The sequence below is a fragment of the Egretta garzetta genome, unplaced genomic scaffold, assembly GCF_000687185.1.
Source record: "Egretta garzetta isolate BGI_Z169 unplaced genomic scaffold, ASM68718v1 scaffold84, whole genome shotgun sequence".
Lineage (NCBI taxonomy): Eukaryota > Metazoa > Chordata > Aves > Pelecaniformes > Ardeidae > Egretta > Egretta garzetta.
In genome coordinates, this window is record NW_009259526.1 from 416,143 (window position 1) to 431,631 (window position 15,489).

Below are 15,489 nucleotides of genomic sequence, written 5' to 3' on the forward strand. Positions count from 1 at the left end.
CCACACTGGGGCCTGCATTGCGCTGAGAGGCAGCCTGCCATGCCCCAGATGATGATGATGATTATTATTATTATTATTATTATTACTACTACTACTACCAGGGTCACAATAAAGGCTACTACTTTATTTTTAGGGTTTTTTTTCAGTTATAAAACTCTTCTTATCTCAACCAATGGGTTTTTTTATTTCAACTCTTCCAATTCTCTTCCCCATCTCACTGGGGGAGAGTGAGTGAACAAGCAGCTATGTGTTGCTTAGTTGCTGGCTAGGGTTAAATCACTACATTGGTCTCTTGCCAGTACCCTACCATACTATGTGCAGGAGTTTGGGAAATTGCTTTTCTTGCATGGACCAAAACTGTTGCTGGGCATGATTTGAACAGTTTTTCAGTATAAATAGCTGGAGTCCAGCTGGTATTGATTACATACCATTTATTAGAGCTAATAGGGGCGGGGGGAGCGAGGAGGAAAAACCCTGACAGAAAAGAACCCCTTTGGGGCCGGGGGCACCCCAAGTCCTGCTTCGCTGAGCGCTGCGGTGAGCTGGCCAGGAAGGCGTTAGTGCTGTTACCGTGTCTAGACCTCAAAGGAAACCCCAAATCTGTGTGTGGGGAAGGCAGGGTGTGGGGAGCCGCCGAGGGCCGAGCCGGGCCGGCTGACACGGCCCTGGGCAAGAGCTGCCAGCCTGGGGTGGGCAGATGTGGTGAGGAGGGGTGTTGCAGGGCACTGGTCTGGCTACACTGCTAATGGGGCGACAGGTCCCCATCCCCCAAAAGGAGCTTCCTTTTTGTCTCTATTTACATAAACGTGTCATCTACGTAATGGTGGGCAGCAGCCTCTGCAGTTTTGCAGCGTTTCAGCCCCATGCTGGTGGCAAGGCGAGGTCCCCGCGATGCATTTTCCCAGGACACTGAACTGTGGGATAGCAGTGTTCAAAAGGTGATTCCCCAACGGTTTTGAACCAGGCTGCGTTCCTCGATCTACCCGAGGAAAAAGATAATTTAAAAAATATATATATATTTCAGCCCTGTTTCTTCAGTGTCCATGGAAATTGGACTTGGGGTGTTTGAACCCGAACGCCTGCGCTTGGGGTTGTTCACAGGCAGAGTTAGCATTGTCTGAGTCAACAGATGGGCCCGGGAGGTTGCCTGTGGTCGGCTCCAGCAATGTCTTAGTTACCGAGGTTTTTTAGAGACCTTTGCTGGTTTGGGGTTGGGTTTTTTTTGAGTCTTACCATGTTTTATTTAGGAGACGTACTTACTATAAAGGATTCTTGAGACAGAAGGGGCTTTTTGCTGTCAAGAGCAACATCACAAAAATTGGATTTCTGCAGCTCTCATACCCTATTCCCTCTGTATTATTGGTAATTACGTAATGTTAAAAGAACCTTAGGCAGAAGATGTAGGAAGACACAGTCTCTGCTCCCAAAGCCTACTCTTCTGAGTTACAGAAACAACAGAGCCAGCGACGGGTGGCAAATGACAGGCTGGGGAGAAGGCTAAAAGAGATCTCTAATCCTATCAATTTAATGAGTTCCTTCCTTATCAGCTTCAGCCCTTGTCCAGATCTGCTAAGTGGCTTTTCTTAGAGATCGAATGACTATGAATTAGTGTGTGGCAGCTCCTTTTGTTACACAACTGACCAGATTTTCGACAGTTCAGTCTCTAAAGAGCTGAGCTGTTTTTAAAGCCTGGCTGCTAAAGCAAGCATGCAGATGGCAGCTGAGCTCTTCTGAAAACCAAGCCTTGTGCCAGGGCCAGATTGTGAGGCCACGGGGCCTCCACCCAGGCAACGCCCAGGGTCTCACAGGGTGCCTCCAAGAACTTTTCACCCTGATAGTTCCCCGGGGTGGAAAGCCAGCAGTGGGAGCCAGGACAGCCACAATGCTCACACTGGGAGCCTGTGTTTGGCTCAAACTTGTGTGGCTGCATCCACACCGAAGCAGCAGCGATCCAGACAGTCTTGGGAAGTACTTTGCACTAGCCTAGGAAATGTGCTACGGTGTTTTGGGGGAAATCCATCTTTCCTTCCTTTGCAAAAGTGTTTTCCGTCTGGGAGTGCAGTGCTCTGAAGCAATCCTTTCTCTCCACTCTTCTGCCCAGGGAACGGATCTAGTTCAGGAAAGCATCTCTGGGGATAACCTTAGCTCCAGGTTTTCCCGCTCCAGGGCTCTTTGGTAACTTTTAGAGTGGTGTAGAACGAGGACCTCACTTATCTAATTTCTATCATCACGAAAACCAATGTTTTTTTACCTTGGACCACACAAATACCAGGGGCTGACCTCCTCTTGCGAAACTGGATAAGCGCTAAACCTCAATGTGCAACCGTTTATAGAGCTTTAACCCACATGAAGGCCACTTCCATCAGCAAAGAGAAACCTTGAAACTAAAAAGCCAAACTGCAGGTGGACCTTGTTTATTTGGCAAGGGTATTTTTTTTTCAGCGGATTTGAAATTGAGTTGTGTTTTATAAATTGCAGCTGTAAAACGTGACTACATTTATTCCTGTTTGCTCATAATATTTTCTTAGTGATGCAAAAGCTTTTCCTCTCAAAGTTCCTAAACGTTTCTTGCTTCGCTACAGAAGTCAGGAAATGAAGCAACATTTTGCAGGGAAGACAAAGGCACACAGCAGATTTCACATGCCTGAGGACAGGTAGGGCAGGTGCTGCTGAAGCAAGGGACCTTTTGAGCCACACAGCTGAGTGGGGTTTTTTTTCCCCCTCGGAGACTCATCCCTCTGGTGCTTAGGTGACACTTGGCAGGAAAATACATTTCAGCTTTGTAGCAGGAGTTGACAGCATTGATGCATTACTGAGTTTGGAGAGTTAAGAAACATGAACAGGCAGCTAGATCTGCACTGGCTCTGATTAAATTAAGTACTGAGGAGTCAGTCTCCTGAATTTTCTGTTCGCGAGAAAAAAACAGCACGGAGGTGAAAGCCTGCGTTTCGTTACAGGCTCACCAATCTAATGTTTGAATGAACCATTTAGGAGCAAGCTTTATGAATAACTCTTTTACTGAGTTTGGATTTAAGGGCGCTGATAGAAGTTTAAGATTTTTCAGCTTCATGTGGCTACTGACCTGAACTTAACTCTTTAAAAGCTATATAGATTAGCTGAAAATAATCTGAGCCACATTTTCTAAAAGAAGCACGGACGTAGACTCCATGCAGAGATACACAGGCACCTTCACTGAAAGTATGCCAAACACATACACACAAATGTGTACACGAATTCTGTAGGTGCATCCATACGCATCATTTCTGTGCATGGTTATTTTTAAGTGTATTCAAAACTGTAGCGAATGACTAGTTAGAACTGAAACTGTTCTTTGCAGTTAGATGCACACGCTATCACAGCAATCATGCAAGGCTGTGCTCCTGCAGCCTTCTTAGAAACCGCCTCGTGCAACTTCTGTTGAGGCAAAGAAGTGGTGTTGGTGCCTTTGAACCTGTACACCACATCAAGAGTGAAAGGAAAATAAGACACCAAGGACCTCAGTAAACATGGATTATCTTGTTTACTGTAACCGCTTAAAAATGGCAAAGGCAGCCTTGAGTTCTGCAGAAGTCAAGTACTTTGCCCTATTTCTATAATAAGGCCTTCTCATGCCTTGCCTGCTTCCCGCATGATGTGTCGTGAGTCAAACAGGACTCGGAGTAGGTGGGGCCTTCACCAGACAGCTCGGTAAGACTTCAAAAGTTTCAGTTCCTGAACAGGTTTTGTAACAACAACACCCTGAAGCAAGAGATTACGAGACAGTTTGGCCGTGTTTAGTCATGAGCCGCAGAAGCTTCAAACAGAGCTTCCCCGAGCTGTTCGTCGTAGTGTGCGCTGCGCCTCTGGCAGCAGAGGCAGAGAAAGCAGAAGCAGTTCATGGTATATGAACCAGTAGAAAGGCGTACGCTTAGATATATGTCTGACATCCCACTTGCAGAGTCCAATGTCATCCTTAAAACCACTTCCTCCTTCTCGTCGGCAGCATCCTGTGTGATTTCCTGCATTGTTTTGTAAGAGCAGTACAAATGAAAGGATTCCTCATTTATAGAAAGCCATTTTCTGGCTTTAGCAGCTCCTCTCCTCTTTTAAATCTACTTACAAAACCGCTCTTTAAACCATTTTTCTAACAGGTTTTCTTTTCTTCTTTGGGTTTTTTTCTTCTTTTTTCTTTTGTTTTTTTCCCTGGAATTAAAATTGTTTCTCTCCACAGTCAATATCCCTTTTCTGGCTTTTTGTTGGTTTGGTTTTTTGGTTTTTGGTTTGTTTGGGGTTGGTTTTTTTGTTTAAAAACTGTTATTGTTAACATAGAACCCCTGAAATTCACTATTTCTGTTACAAAATGTATTTTCTGAGATACAGCACAGCAAGGTTTTCATTGCATGCGCAAGAGCTAATTTTTCACTTAAATCACTTGCTGATCTTAATAACTACAAACATCTTGGGCTTTTTTTCAAAACGAAATTAATTTCCTTTCCATCCTCATCCAAAATCCACTGTGAAGAGCAAATGTATTCAGAGTAATTTGCATGCACCATGCACCACTCCTACTATTGTTAGGATATCGCTCCCTCCCACAGGCACCTAAAGCTGCTTACTCAATGCTTAAGGCCAAACTCTAATACTGCTTTGATGGATCCTAAATTGAGGTAAGTTGGCATCTTCTGGCAGCTCCTGAAACTGAGCTTTGGCAGAAATTTAACCTCCTTTACACTCAATTAGACTCTTTTAGTCTCACTTAAACTGCCACCCACCTTCCATTGTGTCTTATAAACCTTCCAAACACCCTAAACTTTCTTCTTTTGTATTAATATGGAAATTAAATCAATTTACCTTCCTGCTAGTCATGTTCATCTGGGTACAAATCAATCTAAGGAGAAGCCAGCTGAGGCAAAGGTAGGCTGCTTAGATTCCGCCATACCCCTCTGCTCTGAACATGTTATTCTCTGTGTCTTGTTGGCTTGTCTGCTTAGAGTCAAACCAATTTACTCGATCTCTTTTTGTTATTAACAACATTGTCAATGAAATAAACCCAAGGATCTGCGTAGCACAGACAAAGTTAAAGGCTTGTTAGCGCTGTGGGGACCGAACGTCTTTGTTGCTCCTGACCAAGAGCATTTCCTGTGATAAGAATAGTTTCTGGTTACCACAGGCTGTCACATATTTATGCACAAATTCCAGTTTCTGAGAACTAAACGAGTATGCCTCGGGCTGCCCTTCGTGTGAAACTTGACAGGTTTGGTTCACACAGCTTGGTGAAAAACAATCTCGGCTCCTGTACTTCATCCAAGGGGTTGTATTGATTCTCCTTGGGGCTTTCAGCTCCAGCAGGCACCTCACCACACTTCAGCCATAATATCTGTGCTTAATCCACCTTTAGTATGATTTCCACCTGCAGCCATTGGCCACCTTGTGTAATTCTGCAGTCAACTATGTTTTGCACTGAGGGTTGAAACCAGGAGCTAGACTTCAGGTTTTATTCTAAAATACCGGTATGACTCCAAGGAACCTGTTTCAGTAGCAACAAGCTAAATTCAACAGTAGTTTCTATTTTACACAGACTGTTTTCAGAAGTTGTTGACCTAACCCTGCCTGGCTGGGCTTCTCTGTCGTGACGACATCCTAAATGTGAGACCCCTGTGTTTGTGTGGCAGTCCTTTATTTGAGAGCTGTGGTTTCTCACCGTCGCCATTCTGGCCAGTGCTCCCCAGCTGCCGTGCAGGCTACAGGTACACGTCAGCAGCAGCAAGTGATGAGCGTAAGAACTCTCCGGGTCCCAGTTTTAATATGAGTGCTGATGTTTGCAATCTTTAGTCAGCTAATTACCCTTTGGGGCCTCGGTAAAATGAGGATTATGCTACTTGGGATCTTCCCAGGCCTCTTACAAGGATCAGTTGGTTAATGTATGTGGAAGTTTAGAATATATGAGAATATATTATGAAAATATGGCGCTTTCTGAACAGCAGATGTATTGAGATTTCTTGATTGCCTGAGTATTTGATGTCCAGTGGCTTGTACCTTCTCCATCGCTTTCAGCCAGAAGTAGTCAGCACACACAAGGCAGTAGCTAGCATCTTTGCGCTTTTTATACTTGGCAAGGTCATGGCAGTTTTGAGTCATGCCCTCAGCTCACGCTGCAGCTGGGACGGCCACTGGTGACCTCGGCGTTTGGACTGAGATTGAACCACAGTTCCAGGAACGCTGCCTGGCCCGGCTTCCCCGCTGATGTGAACTGGGGAGCTGCACTGACTTACGCTGGCCAGTGCCCGGCCGCCTAGTTCTTTCCTTAGATTTCGATTTGGTTTAGGTCACAGACTGCCTTGGAATTGAGTAGGGCCGAGATATACTTGACAAGCTGACATGGTCTGAGCTACTAAAACAAAACACAAGCCATGGCAGACTTTCCCTGTGATCCCTGGACATTCGCAATCTTCCTGTTTTACCGTGCAGGTGAAATTATTCCCTGTTACGTTGTGTTTCTGCTGCAGATATTCTGCTTCCATCCAGAGATGGCTTTTCTCAGAACTTGAAAACATCGTTCTTTAATCAACGGAATTGGACTTTGAGTCTCATGAAGTGGCAGGGACTAAGTACACCGTGTCTGTAACACCCCATCTGTCTTCCGTGAAGCTGTACAGAGCACAGCCAGAGGACCTCTGGGCTCATCTACAAACGTTACACTCGAATGAAACCTGAACTAAAAATAGTAATTACTGGAAAACAAAGGGGACAACCTGACCCCACTGTTGGCAGTCTTAATACAACAGCAGTGATATGTAATTGTCTGCATATTTCTAAACTACACTTGAGAAGAGCTTCGAGGAGCTTCCAAGTAGAGATACAGGCACAGCTGTGGCAGGTGGTTTCTCCTTGCAGGAGAGGGGGCTCCTTGGGCTATCCAGGCCCCATCCCAAATACAGATGAGGCTGTTTGGCATATTGCAGCTCAACTACCTGCAAAAGTGCTGGAGTGGACTAGACTTGACTCTTTTCCCTGACAGCAGAGGATTTGAACAAAACAGTGAAGTTCTACATAACCCTGATAAAATAAGACTGAGTCATTGTAAGACTGATGCCCTGTGCGGGTGTAGGAAATCCCAGCGTAGGTCAGGGTCCTGTATTATTAGGCAGTGAACAGATGGTCTGCAATCAAGGTGGAGAAAACAGGCATAGCATGAGAAATGACAAAGATTTGAGTTTGCTGGGGTTAAGGGACAAGTCAGCATCAAAGCCATAAGCAAGCTGCATATCTTCTGAGTCTGAAAGCAATATTTTATTCACTGGCCATATGAAAGAAACTATTGGTACCGTAAATTAGTACTAGTGTCAGTGAGATCTCACCACTCCCTTGGCCGGATGGCCTGTATATTTTTTCCATGTAAAGTATACCAGCCAACTTAAGAAACCGCTGTCCTCATACACAAATATAATTCTCCTGTCATCTTCCTCTTTTTATCTCTTTAGGTTGCTTTGCAATTCACAGCTGAAATACAGATGACTTCAAGACAGAGAGACTCACACACACAGAGGACTATTCCCAAACCGAAAGCATCCCTCCATTTAACACAGCCCAGGAGAGGAGAAGGTATCTGGTGTTCGCTGAGTCCGTTGACGGGAAAATGAAATCCATGATGGCCTCCCACATCTTCGTGATGGATAACAGTTACTTCAAAGAAGCCAAGCCTAGCGTAGACAAAGAGCAAAAGAAAGAGGCTAGAGTCTTCAGGCTGCTCAGAACTGCAGAAGCCCGCAATCACTTCAAAACCTGAGATTCTGCTATCAGGAGCTGGGGGTAAGTTGAGCACCAGAGGATCTCTCAGCAGGGATCAGGCTGTAGGAGTGAGAGGCAGGGCTAACGAATGCAGTGTATCAATCAGACTTGTTCAGCCTATCCTGAAAAGTCGCTTTCCAGATGTTCTCTGTATGATTAGAACCAGGAAGAGCAGAAATAAAACGTGCATTTCTTTTTTTTTCCTTGTGTTCAAATTTCTCCCCTGCTTTTCATGAGGGGGCATTCTCTTAATCCGTGCCATGAAATGGCATTAAACTGAGGGAAAGCATTTCAACAATTATCATAGATGTTTGCATGAAGCAAAATTCTCTTGCCTTACATTAGAGAAGACATGAAATTTGAAATAGAAGTTTGTACTGCAATTCTCTGATCTTTTATACCCGGTTTGAGCACTACTGGATCATTTAGCAGGACAAATTGAATCCAGATCGTGCCTGGGCACACAATTACGTTTCTGTTGAATTAGCCAGAGTACATAATACGGCGTTTATGCTGGCTTTATGCCAGCAGCAGGAAGAAAGACAGTATCTAATCTGGCATAACGCCTACCAATACAGACTTCATGTCATATAACTTTTTGAACAATTTTGAATGGGATCGGTGCTTTGGGTTGTGTGCTCTAGCATTTTGTATCCAGGAGCCCTAGAGCCAGATTTCCTGTATCATCAACCTATAACCATTTTTGCAGAGTTCAAAGTGTCTGTTTCTCCATAAATTTTTCTCTCGTTATGCCTCCTCACGTGAGCCCCTTGTCCCATCTGAGGTTCTTGCTGTAGTCCATTATAGCACTGCACTATATGCAACGCGTACTCGGGATCTCTCTCACAACAGCCTTTCACTGTTGCTCCCAAGGTCCTGCAGAACTGTACGTGCATGTAATTGTGTGTAAATTTGTAATACAAATATCGCAGTTGTTTGTTCGACTGGACCAATGGATGAACGCTAGCTGTCATTTGCTTGCGCAATTAGTATAATGTTGCCCATGCAGCCATGGGAACTGTCAGCGCCGATCTCTCAATCCATCTTTCTAATGGTCATTAGTCGCATCTGATTTCTGAAGGGACCTCTGCTTCTGCATGTCTCCATAATACAGAACTCGAGTTGGAAAAGACTATCCTTGCTCTCATTCACGGAAGGTGCTGTTTTCCAAGAAAACCAACGGAGTGCCAGGCTGTCATTCACTGAGGGACTTAGAAGAATCTACCCTCTCAGCTGTTTTCCCTGCTGACACTTCTCATCCAGTCAGTTTTACCAAAGTAATCCTTCTCATTTACAGCTACAGGCTGGAGTTTCTCTGTGTAGTCTTTGGGAGAAAACCCGTTCTGGAAAAGTTGCTTATTTTAGAACCCACGGCCTCAAGGAAGGTATTTTTCCCTAATCCTAAACTAAATGATATCATACTTGGCTAGTGCTGTAACCATGGTACTGAAGTTATTTATGACTCTGAAATTAATGCTATAGTTAGCAACACTGGAACAAGGTTTCTTCTATGCTACTGTCCAACTGCCTCCCTCCCCCAGCCCGAGGCTACACTGGAAAGTAAGACAGAGTGTCTCCAGAGGGTCTTTAATTTGCAGTAAACAATGTCAGCCTTTGCTGATTTCCAAAACTTGGCAGCACACAAGTGGATATGCACAAAGATGCATCTTCTAAGCAAAACAAAGCACTTGGCTGTGTTTTTATTGATCTTATTTTGTTAGGACATTTATTTGGTTTTGTTTATTTTCCTTCTTAAAGTAAATGTTAATTTCCGTGAAAGGACCTGGAACTCCAGCGTGCAGAGCCAGGACTGGCAGGAGGAGGGAGAGCTCGGTTGTAAACTACTCATCAGCTCTAACATCAGGGAATCACCGCGAGGGCAAAGAGGAGAGGTCAGCTTTTACGCCTGGAACACTCTGCGAAAATCACCTCATAGAAGTGGATAGCCTGTGTATACAAGATATCTGGGGACCAAACCAACATTACTCCAGTCTGGTCCCTCTGGAAAGATCCCAGAGAAGGCTGGGAAGAATCCAGCAAAGTAGAGAACAGAAGAAACACAGAAAACCACACAATGCTGAATCCCTCCTGGTCAAGGATCAGGCAGCTCCCTGCTTCCATGCGCAGGTCACCGAGAGAAAAGCTCACGGCTGCATCCTGAGGCTCAGACGGCAGCGTAGTGACCCAGGCACTGCTCTGCTCTTCTAGGGGACTCGCGCCAGCCGCAGTAGCTTCTGTGTGACAGACCCAACAGATCGCCTCTCAAGTCAGGGAATGAAGACAACCGTAAAACAAGACTGCAATAAAAGCATTGCAAATAGAAAAATAAAGGGCAAAATGTGAAAAGCAGAAAACGGAGGAGAAAGGAGAGACCAGAGAGAGCCAAGAAGCATGAAGAAGTGATGGGATACTGCCCTGGGATGCAAAGGCAGCCCATCCGCTGATCCACGACAGAGGGCAGTTTGAGTGAATTTAGACAGCTCATGTCACAGAGCAGGCAAGCCTGTCTCCATCCTCAGTGCCTGCTTTTAGATACCAGACTGGCACATACAGCACAGCCTTTTTGGCTGCTCACGCCACTACCGTGCTTCCATTCGATATAACGATCTGACTTCATGTCAGGTCTGCTACCTGAATTAACCTTTTCATGTTGCCTCTGAACACCAGTTGACACAGCAGTCTAATTCTGCTCACCCCAAGAATAACGAGGAGCCAAATCATTACCCCCTGGTTTAGGCCTTTTCAGATTCTCTGGCCTTGGGCCCAACCTGATTTACAACTCCAGATGATGGAAGAAAGTCTCAAGGCCTTCAATGAGAGGTAGATAAGGCATTCTGGGAAAATATACTGGGGGAGAATGCAGCCTTTATTTGGGGTTTCAGTTTTATTTTGGTTTACAGTCTAAACTTCTAATTCCCAGAGCTACGATTCTCCCATTGCCTTCACGGGATTTATATTGGAGTCACTTGACCGGGTTTTGCTATGTCTAACATGATTGCCTTCTTTATTTTTTGCTTTTTTAATTTTTTCTCCTTTTGGCCACAGGCGAAGGAAATAAATCATCTGATATCCTGCCAGCAAACTGCCATAGGCGCTTTGAGACTGGAGGCGTTTCTCCTGGCCCAAAAGAGCATTAAAAAAAAAAACCTAGCTGATAACTTGGACAGGGTTCAGGTATGTTTGTGCACATACCAGCAGTTAAACTGATTTCTTCTACTATCTTATCTGTCCATTTCTGGTTTTAAAGGGGAGGAAGTTTGGCAGGCAAGTTACTCTTGGAATGCACTCAGTAAACCATGGGCAAGAGAAGCGAAGAGCATAAATAGAAATAACCATAGGTACAGCAGCTGGGAGCCTGACTGCTGGCTTCTATTCCTAGCTTTACCCATGACTCACTTGGTGACCTTAGAAAGCCACTTCACCTCTCCATGTTCCAGCTTTCTCACAGGCAAAATCACCCATTTCACAGGTCACCCCAGGCAGAAGGGACCCTGTGTCTCCCAGCTGGGTGTCTTTGGAGGAAAAGCCTCATCCTACTCCCTCTGCCAGCCCTGGGGGCCGTTCAACCGCGCAGGATCAGGGCATTGCAGACGTGGCGCCTCTCTCCCCGAGGGGAGCTGGCAACTTTAACCGAGTGCATTTTGTGAAGCTTTTTGAGATTCTTCAAGGAAAGGAAAAGCACTATAACAAAATGTTGCTAATTATAGCGTGACAGCCTACAACACATTCCTTCTCTGGACAGAACTCTGCTATCAGCCAACTTAATTACACATTACCTTTGCCCAGTTCCCTCCTTATTAACTGTGGCCAAAGCGCTGAGCAAAGCCAATTTGCTGTTTGCTCTCCATTTCTCCTTATTCAAGACCAATTCCTTGACAGCAACAGCTAGACCGTGAGACTGTTACGCTGGGCTGTGTCTGCTCCCCTGCCAGCGCTCTCCCCTACTCCCCCTAGCAGTTGTAAACACGTCTCTCCACTTGATTCCTGCCCGCCTGGAGCAGATTCCTGGGATGTTAATGCCAGATACAGCCTTGGCCTTGGACGGGCAGTCCCATGGCTGGAGCAGGATGGAGCTGCACTACTCTGTTGGGAGCCTGGAATGGGCCGCTGGAAAAGCAGACCCTGCTTGTGCAGGAAAGGCTCATTACTGGCGCTTGGGAGCCTCCTGCGCCACTCGCAGCCACGCGTGGGCCTCCACGCATCTCAACCCCAAGGCAGAGCCATGGTACGGTGCAGCGAGGGTCAAAGGCTCGGTGCTTGCAGCGGGCAGGAAAGCTGCAGTAAAAGCCCCAGAGCCCCCGTACGCTCTTGGCCTGTCCGTGCACATCAGGACCAGCAGCAGCACAAAGGCATCCTGGATCGATCTAATTTCTGTATAAAAACAGGAAACTGCCCCTCCCTTCGCCAAAACAGAGGAAGAGCTGCATGGCCTATATCTGTGTCACCAAGAAAAGGGGCAGGGGAAGGAGCAAACAGCTCCTTTCATCTTATCCAGAGGCATGTCAGAATGAGGACGCCTCAGTCAATTTGTTCTAGGGATACTTTTCAGTCTGTCCTCAGCACAGGTCTTGGAAAGCAGAAGGTGGATCTCTGCTCCAACAGGGCTCAGGCCAGCCAGGCTCAGGCCTCTCCCAACGCCCATTTCCAGCAGGAGAAGCAGACAGGGGTTTTGCTACAAGCGGCAGGGCAGGGGGTGCCTCCACGAGACACCCAGGCGCTTCACATGGGGTTCAGATTCAGTTTGGGCTCTTGGCAGCCCCAGTGCTATCGGATGGTTGTTCGGTGACCTGGAGGAAATTAATCCTCGCACACAAGCCCGCCAGCCCTCCCCTCCTCCTGCAGCAGTCACAGCAGGGAAAGCCAACTTTGATTCAAGACTGAGAAAAAATAAAGCCTTTCCCTGCAGAAACAGTGCCTCCCACCCCGGACCGAGCACTTTAGGGTGGTGGTGGGGAGGTTCTTATTTTGACACTTTTACTTCTGTAATGAAAACCATCTTAAGAGTGCAGGGATGTTGTATAATACCTTCCCTCTACCCCACATCCATTACAGAAAGAAGAGGGGAAAGTGAGAAAACAGCTATATTCAGCTATATTCCTACTTCTTGTCTTTATTCTCCTGGACTGAGGCGAATCTACCACCGACAGACAGAGCTTGGGAACTAGTGTCTGAGCCAATGTTTCCTCAGCGCCCAGCACCCTGCTCTCCTTTACTCCATCACCTCACACCACTTGTGTAACTGTGTTACAGAGGAGTCACATAAAGGCAAAGTGAGAAGATGAAAGAGGTGAAACATTTATTAGAAGACCCTGAAACTTTGAGGAATTTTTTAGAATAATTCAAGATACCTGAGGGATTGGGACGGAGGACCAGGAATAGACAGATGCTTCAGCCACCGAGTTAAATAGTTTCCCAACCTGTGCAACAGCTTCAGCTACGGTAGATGGGCCTTCAGTGCTTGTGGTGTGGAAGAGCCAGAGGAACAAGCAGGTCGGCCCCATGAGTTAGCATGAAACCTTGCTAATGTAAATCCTGCAACTTGGTTATGTTTGTTCTGGAATTGCATGCACATAAATCAGGTCATAATCAAAGCTTTACCCATTTCGGTATCACCTGATCAATTAGAAATAGGGATTGTATGGTGTTAAGCCAAAAACTGCATACAAAAATTGTTGTTCTGCATACAGAAGTTGTTCTCAGCTTAGCATACAAGTGAGAAACCTCAAAGTCATGAGCAGTTTTTCCAGGACAATGAGTCCTGGACCTTGCTACGTTAAAACAGAAATACCAGAATGATACTTGTTCACACAGTCATAACCATCATTCTCTTTGTCTGCTGTCTTGTAGCCAGCAGGTCGTGCACATTTGTGTTTAGATGCGTCCACAGAGGAATCCAACCTGCAAATAAAGAACTGCAACAGAAGTTGCGGTTTTGTTATTACTGCTCAAGACTGAGATTGTGTGAGAAAAACACTTTCCAGTTCAGATGGAGGAAATGGAAAGCACAAAGATTCATTACTTTGCTATTCAACAGAGCAGATTTCTAATGAACGGCATCTACCAAACAATTTAGAGATGAGGAAGTGGTGGAGAGATGCTTTTTATGTGAGTAAAAATCAGAGAATATAGTTCTCGGGCTAGATTACGCAACCAAGAATATCTTTACCTTCCCCTCTTGTGCAAAGGATTTTCTTTTCATTATAGACACTTGACCTTGACTTCTCAAACCTTCCCCTCAAATATGCTCTTCCCACCTCTCTTCATCTACATCACCTTCCCCCTGCAGCCAGAGACTTGCAGACTCCTCCAAAGAGCAGACTTTCCACTCGTTCTCCAGCATACCAGCAGGAGCTGTTCCACCCACTTGGACTTCTGTAGAGAGACCAGGCCACACTGTGCTCGCTTTTACAGGGGGAAGGTCTCCAAAGTGTCTTTCAACTCCTCCTACATTTTAAAAAGTCAGAGATGCTTTTGAACTATGGCAGCGGATGTAGGTTGGAACAGACTGGATTTGGTCCCCCTTTTTCCACTGTCCCATCTCGTGGTCAAGGAAAGGGCCCAGCTGTCCAGATCTCCCCTGCCTGCCTTGACTTCGGCCAAGAGAGTAAATGGAAGAGTCCAGCCAGCTCAGTTTTGTCCTTATTGTCACCACTTTCAACTTCTTTCTGGCATACTTGTACCAACTGTTCAGCCATCTCTCAAACGGTGATGAGAGTTTGAGAGAAAGTCTGTAGATCACCGAGAGGCTCAGATGAAAACGGCGGCGTGTTAATATGGGTTAGTGCACCCAAGGGCCCTGGCAGCTTGTACCACTGGCAGCAGAGTCGATGATTTGCAGTGATTCCTTCAGAGAAGGACATCCCTACGATACCCAAGGCAGGCTTTGGGGCTGCGGCGCCTGTACGGCTCTTAGTCCCATCCTCCAATGCCAGCACTAGCCCTTTTGGCTAAGATTTCCTTCTCCCGGCCTGCACCCCCCAGCTTGGCACTAAAAAGCAAACAAACAGCTCTGTGAGCCGCAGAATTTGCAGAGTCTGGCTTTAACAGGCTGGCGTCTCTTGGGGGACTGACCTGGGTGCCTGAGAGGGCACAGACTCTGACTGAAGCTTTTCCCACGGTTTGGGCATCAATCAACTGTCAGAGCCGTGCGGATTCTCTAGTGTCTAATACAGTCTGACAGCGTGTGTTGGTCTCTCTCACAGTTGCAGCCCTGGCGGGGTCATTCTTTACCCAGCTGTTTGTAAATGCAGGATCCGAGCTCTACACCTCTGTCCGTTTTGGTTAAAACTGGCCAAAGGGTTAAAACAGTTTTTGAAAGAGAGGAATTTGGAAGAATATGAGCACGCTGATAGACAATGTGATTTCATAAGCTCTGTTACATTAGGAAATCAAAATAATCGACCCTTTTCCCTCTAAATGTGATAGGATTTATAGTTGTGTTGCTCCTGGTGGTGCAAAAGCCCCTTTTAAACTTTGCTCTACAACCTGCAGAGCGCCACACTCCAGAACTTCAAGCTGTTGCTTTATCTTCAAGCCCAAGTACAGGAGAGACAATCTTTACACTGCAGGCCCCTGTGGGAAAAACGTGACCCCAAGCAGAAAGGCTCTTGGGTCAGCACGTGAGCAGTCACGGGGCGCCGTGGAGATACGCAGGTTTGAAGCACAGCTGAGAGCTGAGGTAGAGATCCGTATGGAAAACGTTCCCTGGGAAGCTCTGGGCCT

General features: G+C 46.1%; 1 long non-coding RNA gene across 2 annotated transcripts; it reads left to right on the forward strand.

Annotated features, from left to right (window-relative positions):
- Positions 1–450: 450 nt before the first annotated feature.
- On the forward strand, positions 451–15,013 carry LOC118452166. Of its 2 annotated transcripts, none has more exons than XR_004841829.1 (5): positions 451–537; positions 7,461–7,788; positions 9,526–10,587; positions 10,813–10,941; positions 12,820–15,013. It is a non-coding gene; the product is annotated as an uncharacterized LOC118452166 (long non-coding RNA). The 2 variants fall into 2 exon arrangements; XR_004841830.1 differs by having other exon boundaries at positions 9,548–10,587.
- The last annotated feature ends 476 nt before the right edge of the window (positions 15,014–15,489 follow it).